Source organism: Pseudorasbora parva, chromosome 7 (assembly GCF_024679245.1).
Source record: "Pseudorasbora parva isolate DD20220531a chromosome 7, ASM2467924v1, whole genome shotgun sequence".
Lineage (NCBI taxonomy): Eukaryota > Metazoa > Chordata > Actinopteri > Cypriniformes > Gobionidae > Pseudorasbora > Pseudorasbora parva.
This window is the reverse complement of record NC_090178.1, coordinates 12,427,317-12,441,292: the sequence shown is the minus strand read 5'-3', so window position 1 is coordinate 12,441,292 and position 13,976 is coordinate 12,427,317.

Sequence of the window (13,976 nt, the reverse complement as noted above, 5' to 3'; positions counted from 1 at the left end):
TCCATAAACCGAATCATGTCCTCATAAACTGCGAGTAAAGACACAAATGTTGACAGGCCACTAAATACAGTACATACCACAGAGACGGACGTCCTGCTGTTGCTGTTTCTCCTGTTCAATTTATTTCAGCCTCAGATTTGATTCTGGATCATTATCTGTATTAGCTGAGATAGCCAGCCATGGGCTTCTCCACGCTTGAGGACGTCACCACTTTGCGCGCTTGTCATTCTTTAGCTCCGCCCACTCGATACGCCTCCAGCCGCTCGTTTTTTTTTTCCGGAAAGACTCGGTACAGCCTATATTTATTTTATAAATATAATAAAACTAAAGACTTTTCGGAGATATGAAGGATGCAATACTACTCTATAGGTACTCAAGATTGACATGAGATTGACTGAAACTGAGTGTTTCACCCCCCCTTAATGTAACCCCTTTACACACTTTATTCAGTTGAAGAATAATTTATGCAATTGTAAATTGTTTATTTGAATGAATTACAAGAGCAGTGTGCAGTTTCATGTCTTGTATTGTTCAACTGGTTGAAGTTTATGTATGATTAAGAAAGTATTTAGTAATCCAATAATTTGTACAGAAATCTAATTACACTGTTGAAGATGTAATTATGAGCTAGATATTAATTACTTACCCAACACTATTTAAGTAAATATAAAATAGTAACAATAGATGTTTTTGAAAAGAATTTAAAAGCAACCTAATTGTCTTAAATTATATATACAGTTCATATTAGATTCATGACCTCTTTTCCAAATTCAATCTTATTTATCAGTGGAAGATTGTTAATATCTGGTTATGTTCTGCAAACCTTGAAAAGAGAGGCAGCATGCATGAGAAAGAAGGAGAGCTAGAGGAAAGAAAGCCTGTCTGATCATAAGATGTGGTCATTTCCCATTTTCCTGTCAAATGATCCATGTTACGACTTACTGTCCTCGCTCCAGCTTTGCTTTGGCTTGGGTCTTATAACTGTAAAAAGAAACCGCATTTGCAAAGCAAGCTTTGCTAGGCTCTTATTACATTATGGCATCTTTAGAGGCCAAAAGCCCCAAAACTAAGACCTTTTCCTCCACCTGTTGCAGTGTTTTGTTGCATCGTCCTTTATACAATAAAAGACTGTTGCCTCTTTTCTCATCCTACAGAAATTAAACAATATGATTGGCATAAGTACCGCCTACTTACCGATGGCACCGCTTTGTATCTGCCCACTACACAATCGATGTTCGTGAAATTCTTAACATTACAGGGCTCATGCTGGGGGAAGTGAGCATTGAGGCCATTGTTCAGTGTGTGGGTGCATGGCTTGGCAGCGCTGACTACTTTGTGTCTTTGTTTGGTGGGCCGTGACATTCGCTTCAATGAGCTTATGCCGAAGCTGAGCTGTTCTGCTCAGAAAGTGATAGCATAAGAAGAGAAGCAAAAGAAAAAGAGAGAATATTGAAGAAAGTGAGGGTCTAAAACAGCCGGGGCTCATCTGTATGGGCACCGAAATATGTGCCCAAACACACTATATACACTGAATTAATAATAAATTATAAATGTGCTCAGCATCCTGCAAAAAATCATTAAAGGTGCCCTAGAATGAAAAATGTAATTAACCTTGCCATAGTTAAATAACAAGAGTTCAGTACATGACATCACATACAGTGAGTCTTAAATACCATTGCCGCCTCCTTCATATGTAAACCTTGTTTGTGAAAAACACCACGGAAAAACAGGCTATTTTCAACATAACGGCACGTGACGCAGTCGCTGGGATCCTTAATATGTACACTCCTAACATTTGCATGTCAGCCAATGTTCATTGTCAGGCGGAACTGCGCAGTGCGCAGCCGTCGGGAGTTAAGCAGATAAACAAGCATCACATGAGGATAGCGAAAACAGCAGATCATGGACACAAATGTCATGTTCCAGGCTGTGCAGGGGACGTGAGGACTTTTCATACCCTTCCCAGAGATAAAAAATGTCAACAGTCATGGTTGCCACAACAATTTTATTCAAAGTTGTGCGTTTGCTCGGCCCATTTCAACACGTACAGTTGCTCTAACCTGGGACAATATCAAGCAGGATTGCTCCGCGTCTAAAACTGAAGAAAGGGCCGATTCCAACCATATTCCTGCAAACAGTAAGTAGTGATTTTAACCACTTTTTGACTGTCGCTTCATCATTTCTGATTAAATTGAAAGTTAAGACATCATTACGATAATATCCTGTGTGTTGTCTAGACTAGATCCAACGCAAGAGGCTAGTATTAGAAACTCCAAGTAGCACACACAACAGTTTGTCAAATGACAAAGGTTAATATTATTTCCTGCCAGTGTTGTCATAAATTCAACAGTAGATACGCATGTCAATCCCTTTTGACGGATTGAAATCTAAATTAGCCTATATTTCATCATCAACACAACTCAGTAGCTAACTACATTTACTACTACTGTTTAGTTGCTTACAGATCACTCACTCGATCCTTGTAGCTAACGTCACCTTCTCCACCATCTAAGTTGAAACGATAGTCATTTGACAAGGCTTAGTAAATTTGTTAAATAAATATACATTTTACTGAAGTATGATTATTTTCACGTTAGGTAACCTCGCTCCAGACAAAGACGATCACTCCGCTCCAGATAAGTGTCAGCAATGCATCATGTTACTAACTAGTTGTCAAGTCTTTTCTTGGAGTAGCACATTAAAATAATCAAAGTATAAATCCTTAGTTTAAATGTTCTAATGAATATCTTTCATAAACAGTAGTTCTGTTGTGTTTGATTTATGTTTGTTCTGAGAATAGACATTACTTTTTTTTCTCACTGGAATTCCTAACTTTTAACATTCTAAAATAACATTCGGACGCAATAAATACATTAAAGCAATTCTAAGATGGCATTCTATGCATTTGTCGTTTATGCTAAAGTCTGTCAATCGTCGTTAGAGTGCCACCCTCAGGCTGAATAATGCAAGTGTGCCAAAAGTGTGTCTGAAGTTATAAACTCGATAAGACCCAGAATCTGCCCTACCTAAATTTATGGCCAGGAGCCACTGCTGGTCTAAAAGGAAATGGTCACTGCTGCAAAAAAAGCTTGTGAGGAGCTCAATTCAAGGTCAGGGAACATTGCTTTGATCAGAATGCATGTGGGGGTCCCTTTGCCATAATCTCATGATCCATGCTATTTATCATACTTAATAATATAACAAATAACAGTGTACCACTACTCACATATCACTCACTGATAGAAAAACAGCTGTACTGTGTATCATGTAGACCAGGGGAGGGCACACCCAGTCCTGGAGGGCCACTGTCCTGCAGGGTTTAGCTCTAACCCTAATAAAACTCACTTAGCCTTCTAATCCAGAAGACAGTTAGCTGGTTTAGGTGTGTGTGTAAGTGCCCACCCCTGTGGCCTGTTGCACAAAGCTGGTTTCAGTTGTTACCCAAGTAAGTTCGAGATTAGTTTGAGCAAACTCTGTTTTTTCGGGCTCAAGAGGGTGGATTGGTTTTTATCAGTGTTTATCACCATGTAACTGACACTACACAGCTTTATTCTGGGTTTGAGATCGCAAACCCAAACTGGACCAATCAGCAGCAAGTAAAGATGCAATAAAGCCACACCCCCTGTATGTCTCGTTCCAAATTAAAGCCGTATATAATGAAAAAACCTTTGAAATAAAATTGTGCACCTTTTGGTGCTAATTATTTATTATATTTATATTATAATCACTTTGAATTCATATAATATGTTCATATGAATATTATTTTAATTGACAAGTAGCCAAATAGTAATATAAATATAATACATGCATTCATAATTCTTTTAAACAACGTGTATTCATTTGAGCTCTATGTGAACCTATAATTATTAAGCATATTTCTTTGATTCACATCATGCATTGATTTGGTTAGATATTCTTTCAGCTGCCTTCTCAAACTGTCTCTGCAGCAGCAGTGTTTATTCCTGGCTTGTAAACATATTTAATTCGAAATGATCTCTCAATCTTCGGAAGAGAAGTGAATCAAACGGGCACTGTGATTGGTTGTTTGCCACACGTGTACGTTCAGGTGCACGCGCTTCAGAGTTGATCGCTAACTGGATTAAACCTGAGTGGACAGAGAACGTTTATACCGAGCTTTGAGAAACGGTTGAACTTGATCTAAACCAGGTTGGATTTATCTGGATTTGTTAACTCTAAACCTACTCTGAAACTCAGAGTTTGTTCAGCTAGCTTCATGAAACAGGCCTCTGATGTAGACTATACAACACTTATATTTGTATATTGAGCTATACTTAAAACTTAAAGGGATAGTTCACCTAAAAACCTTCAAGTTATACCAAACCTGTATGCGTTTCTTTGTTCTGCTAAACGCAAAAGGAGATATTTGGAAGAATGTTGGTAACCAAGCAGATAGAGCAACCATTCACTACCATAGTAGGAAAAAAATACTATGGTATTCAATGGTTGCCCTATCTTCTTGGTTACAAACATTCTTCCAAATATTTTCTTTTGTGTTTAGCAGATGACAGAATTTTCATTTTTGTGTGAACTATCCCTATATAGCTGCTGTCCGTAACTTTTTGTGTTCAAGATTTACAAACATTATATAATGAGAATGTACAACATGAATCCATTTTCCAAGCCCTGTTTTTGTCTTACCCTGAATCATTATGGTACACTTATAATACGTGTTTTTATTGGGACTATTTCAGACCAGACTGGTAGGAGCCGCTGCGGAGGAGCACGGTCCTTGCGTGACTCGCCATTGACATAAACAGAGAGAAGTAGCTCCGGCTGCAATGTTCTTCCGCAAGACGCATATAGTTCTGTTTATTAACCGCTAAAGCGCAAAATGTTACACACTGCAGCTTTAAATAGAGCACATCAGTATCCCCTTAGGCATAAAAATGACAGTTTAACTGTTTTTAATTGGAATTGTGTTTTATTCACAGAGTGAGATTCATATTGTATTCCAAAAAATTAGAATCTTTACAACCTATTTGAAAGTATACCTCTACAAGCATGATGGCATATATCGCCTCACTCGAACAATATAGTTTCTCACTTGGTCTCTTTGGAAATAAATTTGTAGTTTCAACGCTACACTTTCCTCTCCTCTTTTTGCCTGATGTTTGTTTCAGAATTGTACGTTTCCAAATTATAAAACAATGGAGCCCCATCGCTTGTGTCTCCGCAATAGATTATTAAAAAATATATATTTTGTATCAGAGCACATATCATTCAGATGTTTCGGCAATCAGCCTTCATCAGTAAAACATACAATACTTTCCATAGAAACCTTTAAAACATTTCCAATGACCCCCAGGTAGAGACTTTTATCACAGCTGATTCTCTTTACAAGCTTTTCCAAACTCAATCACCAAAAAATTACAATCAAACAACTAAGTAAAAAAAAATATTTCTCGTAATTACAGTAATTCGGACATGGCATGAACAAACCTTTGGCTTGAATACATATTCATGGTTGTCGCTAACGGACACTTCTCAGACAAGATTCTGTATATTGTTGTATTTTCTCATCACAGGTAACACAGGTACTCTAGAAGGTAAAGATCTGGTCTGCTAATCATAAGGCTGTGTGTTAAAACTCTCTGATTCATGAGCATCACAGCGAGCAAGGTGCTTAAACTCCAAAGAGATTGTCCCTGTAATAAGTGCACAGTCGCTTTGGATAAATGTATCAACTTAATGTGATTAGTTTTTTCTCCAATTATCTAGATTACAGTTGGTTATAAGCATGCACATTACTAGGATATTGGCTGTTCTATAAAGCACATATTAATACCTTTTTCATTATGACCAGATTCCACATCCCTTAGACCTATACCATTGCTAAAATTAACGACTATCTTACCAACTATTAATGACAAGTCATTAAGAGTTTGAGGCAAAATTTGTAGTTAATAGTGAGAATTAGACCCTAAGTGTAACCTAATCTGGCAATAGTGACAGACAGTTTTTACTAATAAAGTCTGAATGAATGGCTTCCAACCTGTGAAAATGATCGGAAGTGCTACAAAATACTGTTCTTAATTATTTTTGTAAAATATCTAAACATCTCTAAATATCTTTAAATGAGATTATGTAAAATTGTGAAAGATAATATTTAAAAACTTTTTTTGTTGTCAAATAATACATCTTAAATTATATTAGTTTTTCTTACCCCATTGGCATTTTTCCTTCCTTTTTTATCCTAATAAACCTCATTCAATTTGATAGATTTATGCTTAAGACACATGAAAGCAATTTACCAATGGGGTAAGAATATCTCCTGCAATGTTGCTTCTTGAGTAAATATTTCTTGTAAAGGATGGTTTAAATATTATACTGCAGAGCAAGACAAACAAAAGTTTTTTTTGTTTTTTTTTTTGTTTAGTTAAGTTTTTTTTGCAATAAAAAAAAAATCTGTGCTGTCAAGCAGAAATCGTTTGCTCCATTAAACCAGTGATAATATCTTGCTCTGTGTAAACTTTCTCCAAGACCTCAAGACTTCTGTTTGACAGCATATTTTAATATGCTGTATGACTTCCAGATAATGACTGAGCTGGTCCATTGGGAGATATTTGTGTTTAGTTGTGTAGTACATATGGCTTAAAGATGCAGTATTTATGAGTATCTATTGACAGAAATGCAATATAATATACATAACTATGTTTTCAGTGGTGTATAAAGATCTCACATAATGAACCGTTATGCATTTTATGACATTTGTATGTATAGTGTTACAATTCTTCTTTACAGTTAAATGGTTATTAATGCTATATCAAGACATTGTGGCTTGATTGGTTGAAAATTTTTTTGTTGTATTTTGTTTTTGTTTTTGACTCTGTTAAAGCAGTTCATATAGTTATTTTCCAAAGGCTCATCTCAGTCTTGGCTCTAATAATGGACCAGAACTGCAGCTGGGGTTGGTCAGCAGCATTTGGCTTTCATTACTACAAGTTTAGTTTTACCCTTCACAGGAAATGAGAAACTCTCATTGCATGTGATGATCTCAGCTCATAAAATATAGAGGACAGTGATAAAGGGTTTCCTGAGGTATGGCTCTTTCAGGGAGATAAGAACAACGGCTCATCATCTTGTGTCAGCTTTATACAGCAAACTCGCTCTCTCAGACATTGAACACCCACTGGCATGATCTCAGGTATGTATATGAGAATTAGAAGTGTATACCAACACAGATCTACTGTAGATCATGCTCATATCCAGGGGAGTTGGGTGCTTAATTACTCATATGGGTATTATTTTGTTAGTGGAGATGGTAGGGGCGGATGTGCTGGTTGTTGGCGTCACAATATGCCAATGGAGGCCTTTCTGAAGCCTTTCTCAGCCATCAGCTTTCAACAAAAATATCTTCATTTGTGTTCTGAAGATGAACGAAGGTCTTACGGGTGTCCAACAACATGAGGGTGAGTAATTAATGAAATAATTTTCATTTTTGGGTGAACTAACCCTTTAAATTCTCCTTACACGATGATTTAGCTTGATGGGAGCAACGATACTTGCAGACCAATTCAAGTACTAAAATGAACTTTAATTTGAAAGCTTCCTTCCTACATCTGCCGTTGGGCTGGGATTTCATTGGCCAGTGGATAAACGTTGATAGGTCTGGTGGTTGTTTTCACTTTGATTGTAATCCACGACTCTAATTGTCACTTTATGCACATCACATTTAAATCACATTTGCTAGCATTTTGCATTGTGATTTCACTAGCAAGCAATGAACCACAGTAAATAAATAAAATATGCTGCTGATATTAACTGGCTGACATCGTAACTGCGACAAGACAATTGTTTCAGCTTCGCTTTTGTTCCTGTTCCCTGTTTTCTCTGCTTATGGAAGACAAAAGTGTTTTGTTGCCATGTTGACTACACGTATCTCCTTCTCCACAGCCACACAACAGATATGGCTGCTTGCCCAGAGAGCAACAAATCCAGGAGAATAGAGAGGGTTCTCCTGAGGGCTGTAATGTAATTGCCATTTCGAAGTTTACTTTCACATCCGTTTATAACCACCTGAGTCAGCAGCTGTCAGCGTTAATTCCACATTCATCTCGGCCCTTTTGTTTTCATGTTGAAACCAAGGTTGAAGGGGTTGGGAAATGGAGGTCTCCTGACTAATTGTGCTTGCTTAAGTCAGGACGCTTAAGAATAAACTATTGGAAAGCGACACTTGAGAAATGCAGTTGCATTATGTAGCATTTTGTTTCCTATAATGAGTTTCCTGTGAGTATGCTGAAAACCAGTGTTGCCAGATTGGGTGGGTTTTCTCCCAATTGTAGGTTTTGAATTTGACTGTGCGGGTAAAAAGTGGTTTGTTCGGGTGGACAAAATTTAGACTGGTTTGGGGTTAGTTTGGCTGTTTTCACATCTACATTTTATAGTCTAATTGGTTAGTAAACAAAACTCAAGTGGGCACATACTCCGTTATAATCAGTCATCATGACGTTCTAAACATGTTACACGCATTGGTGTGCACACATCGTCAACAAGAAGGGCTGGGGGAAAATATTGATTCCTCGATTTTAATTGATTCTCATTTTCATGAACTGATATCGATTCTTAAATCCCAAGAATCGATTAGTCTATTCAGTTGATGAATGAACGGAACATTGTAGCGCCTCCCATCCAATAAATCACAATAATCTTTGTGCTTTGTTACTTTTGATATGGCGCTGTTTAATGTGGCTTGATAGATCGCAGTGGAGCCAGTTCCAGAGAAGCGGCAGCGGATGATTATAACTGATTATATCTTCCAGTTTAATACCAGTTACAGTGTGAAATAAACATAACTGTAAGACTTAAGGTGTGTAAAGGAAAGAGTTCAATTGAACGAAATCCACACGTCAGGTCAATAAAACAGCTTGTAACAATGTCACGTAACCCAAAAACTTGTTCAGCTAGAAATAATAACTCTAGAGAGGAGCATTTTGATAAATATATGCACCAAATGACATGTTCATTATAATTGATGTTCTTCAATATTTAATACATCTTTAAATAAATCAGTAAAGAGTTTTTATGACAGCCACCATTTAAATGTTTACATTTCAAAAAACGAGTTGGAGTAGATATATGATTATGTCATTGTAAAGTTAATATTATAATTTTATTATTATTAAAAAAACATCTTTGAGGGTAATTTAAGTGTTTGTATATAAATACATTATGTTTAACCTTCAATATTACAGTGATATGACACTTATGAATAGTTTACAGAATTAGTAGAGAACATTTGCCATGTACTGTATCTGATATCAAAAATAATCTATATTGAATCGTAATCCAATCGAAAGCTTGTGAATAGAAATCAAATTGAATCGTGAAATTTGAGTCAATACCCAGCCCTACCAACTAGCACACACTTTTAGCCAATCAGTGATCAGCAGACAGACGGGATCATTCATGAGTGACGTTTTAAGCACGATATTGGAATAATTTTTAGCATGATAACTTGTAGCTGTATATTCAAGGATGATCGCTATGCCAAATTGACATAAATATACAGTAAGTTGTAAAGAGTGGCAGAGTGACCTAGCTCTCAAAATGTGGATTACATATGTGGTGGGAGAAGACTCGAAAGCTCTTTTTGAATAGAATGAACTCTGAGAGTGCAGTTGAATGACTTCATTGAAATTGAATATAGTACAAATCCTGTCCATCGTCATGTATACTCTGGAATGACCAGGATCTGTAACTTTTATGATCCCGGACAGCTGCTGATTAATTAATTTTTTCTGTGACAATTTTTACTGTGCTAAGTTTTGCGTTATGTTCTACAATGTGTACTTTAAGAAAGACATGGTAGTTCTGTTTGAAATTACAGCACAACACTAAGGAAAGCATTATTGTCATACCATTTATTCAGGACTTCAAGTACAGATCAGTGTTATCTGTAATTGTGAAATAGGCTATTACAGTAAGTAATTAATGACAGACTTTTCATTTTTTAGGTGAACTAACCCTTTAAACTAGCAGTAGCACTACTATCATCACTTAAAATGCTGTATGCTAAAGGCCATCATATCTACAGTTGCAAGAAAAAGTATGTGAACTGCTAGCAGAATCTGTGAAAATGTGGATAATTTAAACTCAATAAGAGGGATCATACAAAATGCATCCTATCCTGAATAAGATATTTTAAAACATAAATAAAACATTTTTACATATAGACCACAAGACAAAAAAAATGCTGAATTTATTAACTTGACCATTGATTCTTAATACTGTGTGACGTTCCCTAGAGGATCCAGGGCTGTTTTTTTTTTTTTTTTTTTTTTTTTTTTGTGATGGATGTTTTTCCAGCAGTTAAACTGACCAATGATCTTTAAAAAAAAAAATCCTCCAGCTCTGGCAAATTCTTCAGTTTTCCAGCATGTTTTTCAAATTTGAACCCTTTCCAGCAGTGACTGTAGGATATTAAAAATCCATCTTTTCACACTGAGGACAACTGAGGGACTCAAACACAATTATTAAAAAAAGCTTCAAACATTCACTGATGCTCCAGAAGGAAACACGGTGCATTAAGAACCGAGGAGTGAAAACTTTTTGAATTCAAAGGTCAATTGTACTTAAGTCTTCTGTAGAAATTGCTACTGTAGAAATTCTTCTGCTAAATGCATAAATGTAAATTGTAAGAAACTTCCTTTCTCTTACTTCCTCTCTCCGCTCTCTCGGGTTTTAGCCATTTGTTTATTAAGTGCCAGCCCCATGTAGACAAGCAGTCACCGGAAACAGAAAAGATTAGGTAACCTCTTGAGTCTTCAGTCCGAGTCCTGTTCTTTTGTGACATGATGTGACAGCTGTGTTGGATACAGAAAGCTAGTTTTTAATTAGCTAGTTTTAGTTGTAGCTACTTGTTAGCTAGTTTATTAACTGATTTTCCTATGAATCCCAGACACATTGGGTTGGTCAGAATGGATAGGCATAAGAACTGTTAATTGCCCATATCTTCTGATGATTTTATAATATTGAACATATTATTACAACATGCAGTCAATGTATATGTTGCGAGACACTGAACCGGGAAGCAGTCATGTGACAAAAGAACGAGACTCAGAGTCAGAACCGAAGACTCGAGAGATGAACTAATCTTTTCTGTTTCCGGACGCATGTATTATGGCCATATTATTACAACATGAACATATTATTACAACATGCAGTCAATGTATATGTTGCGAGACACTGAACCGGGAAGCAGTCATGTGACAAAAGAACGAGACTCAGAGTCAGAACCGAAGACTCGAGAGATGAACTAATCTTTTCTGTTTCCGGACGCATGTATTATGGCCCAGTCACGGCCCAGATCAGACATGACGGAACTAACGGCTCGAACCAGAAGTCACGAGAGGTGTACTAATCTTTCTAGCAAACAGACGTAATTAAATGTGAAGTGACTAAAGAAAGAACGATTTGGATCAGGAGGTGAGGTGAACTAACTGACTGCATACATAGCCTGAAGCAACGATTAATAAATCATTTCTTTCTTAAAGTTTGGCCATGACTGCTAGTGTTTTTTCTTTTTCTATTTCAAAAGTACTAAATGTGTTGAAAAATGTAACATGTAACATTTTAATTAGATTGTGCTTAAATGAATGAAATGACTTGAAAAAAGATTTGTTCATTTTGCTTAACGAAATTCAAAGATCCGAGTCAGTACAATGATCTGAACTTCCCACTACTAGTTTCATTGCAAAAGGGAAGAGGAGGAGTCAGAACAGGAAATAATATTGTCTCATCACATCAATTAAAGGGGAAAGCACTCAAATTTCAATCAGGCAGCTATATCAGGTATAAGTAAATGAACAATTTTGTGTTAATTCTACTGTACATGTATAAGAGTATAATTTGTTACATTTGCTATAGTTAAACAATAGTGACCACAAATTAACAAGTGCTTCCCTGTGAAGTCAGAGAGCAGCGAAACGGTGCCTCAAAAAAAGAAGAACAGCGTCTAATTCTGTAGCCCCACACACTGATTCACGCATGGCATTTAATAGGTAGATAACATTGGCCTATGTGGTGCGATCTACCAATCAATAAACATGACATTAAAGATGTGTAGTGCCTGGTTGTGGAAGAACACAGTGGCTGCATAAGCTTCCTTCGGATTCCAATATTAGGAATGTGGTTGAACCTTATTTTCAATGAAGTTCCAGCTCGTGGGTAAGACATTGCGCATTTGTTCTCTTCGTTTCACCATGGATTCTTTTGTAAATTATACTGGATTCGCTGACAGAATGAGATTAAAAAAAAAAAAAAAAAAGCTATATTGGGTCTGACAGAAATGGTGCTACACTTTTGTAAGTAATGTGTGTATATATTTGTGTGTGTGTGTGTGTGTGTGTGTGTGTGTGTGTGTGTGTGTGTGTGTGTGTGTGCGTGTGTGTGTGTGTGTGTGTGTGTGTGTGTGTGTGTGTGTGTGTGTGTGTGTGTGTGTGTGTGTGTGTGTGTGACAGTATTGTATTGTTACAGATCGTTTGATATCTACTGGTTATGTGTACATGTCTAACTAAACATATTTAATGATAACTTATCCCAAATCGCAGGACAATGAACCATCAAGTCTGCGACAATGTGGTAAGACTCAAACATGTATGAGCTAGGGCTCATAAAATCGCTAGCCCGACGTCCCAGGGGTAATGTTTTTCCACTCGGCTATCGAAATGTATCACTGGCCTGTTGACGGGATATCTTAAATAGTGAAATAAAATTCCTTTCTTGATGTGCGTTGTTCACTCATACAAATCGTAGTTTTGAACGTGCTGATTTGTCTGCAGTGAAGTTTTGCTGATGCGCGTACTTAGTTAGTTAGTTAGTGATGCATGGTTTGCAGTTATATCCACCAATCAGACAGGCCAAGTAATAAAAAATAACGTTCCAATGAATTGTTGGTGGATGAGAGATAAATCATTGTTTGTTTGATAAAGACATTTTGCAAGCTTTGTAGGCAAATCATTCCGGTTGCCGTTTTTCAACATTGGAAGTTTTCAAAACAATTCTCCAGGTGTACTGACGGAGGGAGTCGAAACTCATTATTCTGCAAAACTGTTATCCAATCATAGTAGTGGGCATTTACTTCTAAGTCTTCAATGCAGCACGCCCATAAAAGCCCAGCATTCCAGGAGCTAGGTTCAAAACTAGGATAGAAAATAACTTATTACGTATTCATTGTGATGTTATTAATCCCTCTCTGAATTGTCCTTGTTCTCTCTTTCCCATTCAATTACAACGTAGAAATGGCCAAAAATGTACATGAACCATAATGAACATGAAGGCGTTGTTTAATTGAGAACCTCTAATTATTTGGCACAGCCCCATCCTAAGGATTTAAACCTTTTTTTAGGTGATGGTGATGGCCAAACATAAAATAGACTTGTCCATGGTTTCAAAAAATGTTGTGGTTTATGGGATGACCTGGATGAGTGTGAGATTTCCCAGTCTTTGTCCCAGTCCGGCCCTGATACACACTTTGGTGGTCATGACAATAGAATTATATGACATTGTTTTGGCAGTGAATGATTTGGGCAGGTTTTTGAGAGCTTTTGGTCTCTGGAAATCTTCGACCCGATTAGGCAACACTGCTTAAAAATTAGGTGAGCTTGTTAGTTGGAAGTTCAAATACAAGACTTGATTAAACAAGGTCTTTACAACCAATTTGCTCAAAGAGGTAACCAAAGTAATTCCAAAGCCTTTTTATTACACAAAAAGGCAAAAAAGCAGGGAACGCAACCACAAATTCATTCTCACATCAAGCAAGGCTCATTTTGTCTGTTTATGATAAGCTTTTATCCTTTAACAAGTGCCAAAATGGCTAACAACATGCAATCTCGAGTGATATGTGTTTACTCTCCTTCTCTGCCCCTTTCTACCATTCGCAATTCCCGTAACGTTTCCCAGACCACACAAAAGCTCCAGCCAACAGCACAATAAAAGAGATATCATCTCCATCTCAC